The sequence below is a fragment of the Penaeus monodon genome, chromosome 29 (assembly GCF_015228065.2).
Source record: "Penaeus monodon isolate SGIC_2016 chromosome 29, NSTDA_Pmon_1, whole genome shotgun sequence".
NCBI lineage: Eukaryota > Metazoa > Arthropoda > Malacostraca > Decapoda > Penaeidae > Penaeus > Penaeus monodon.
This window is the reverse complement of record NC_051414.1, coordinates 24,868,834-24,869,669: the sequence shown is the minus strand read 5'-3', so window position 1 is coordinate 24,869,669 and position 836 is coordinate 24,868,834. Positions and strand designations below refer to the sequence as shown.

The 836-nt window shown below is 53.7% G+C and overlaps 1 protein-coding gene across 1 annotated transcript in view; it reads left to right on the top strand.

Moving 5' to 3' along the window:
* LOC119592062 (ankyrin-1-like) overlaps positions 1 to 836 on the top strand; it is an 8,946-nt gene that overhangs the window by 240 nt on the left and 7,870 nt on the right. The gene's annotated exons all lie outside the window — the stretch shown is intronic.

Below are 836 nucleotides of genomic sequence, written 5' to 3'. Positions count from 1 at the left end.
GACCCATGGTCTGTAGTAGTTTCTCTCTTTGGTCACCCCTCCTTTTGCTTCCCCCTCCCTCCTCTACCACAATTCCTGCCTCCTTTACTATCCCCTATTGTCACTCTCGCGCCCTCCATCCCCCTCTTTCTCTACTATCTCCCCTTCTCCCTGCTTCTCCCTGTGCCATTCCCCTCTTTCTCCATTGCCCTCCCTCTGCCTCCTCTGCCACCTCCTGTACCACTTCTTCCTCTGTAATCCCTCCTTCCTCTTTCCTCCCCCTACCGTCTTTCTCTACCAGACATTCCTTTCTTTCTCAACCACTTCCCCCTTCTTTCCTCCTGCCCCCCCCCCCATCCCCGCTCTTCTCTCTACCCACCCCTTTCTCTTTCTCCCTCATTGCCACCTTCCTTTCTTCTTCTACCACTCCCTCTTCTTCGCCTTGCTCCTCCCCTTCCTCCCTCTTGCTCCTCCCTTTCCTCCCTCTTCTCCCTCTTGCTTCTCCCCTTCCTCCCTCTTGCTCCTCCTTGTCCTCCCTCTTCTCCCTCTTCCTCCTCCTTTTCCTCCCTCTTCTCCCTCTTGCTCCTCCTTTTCCTCCCTCTTGCTCCTCCTTTTCCTCCCTCTTCTCCCTCTTGCTCCTCCTTTTCCTCCCTCTTCTCCCAATTGTTCCTCCCCTTCCTCCCTTCTCCCGCCAAACCTTTCAAGTGCGAATTATCATAATGCCCGAACCTCCCGCCTCCTCCGCCCTCCTTGCATTACCACTTTCCGGATAATCTTGTAGCTCGAGAATTTACCTCCTTAAGCTTGAGACGTTGTTTGTGCTGTAGATACTCTTTTTTGGTGGGGAATCGTTTGTC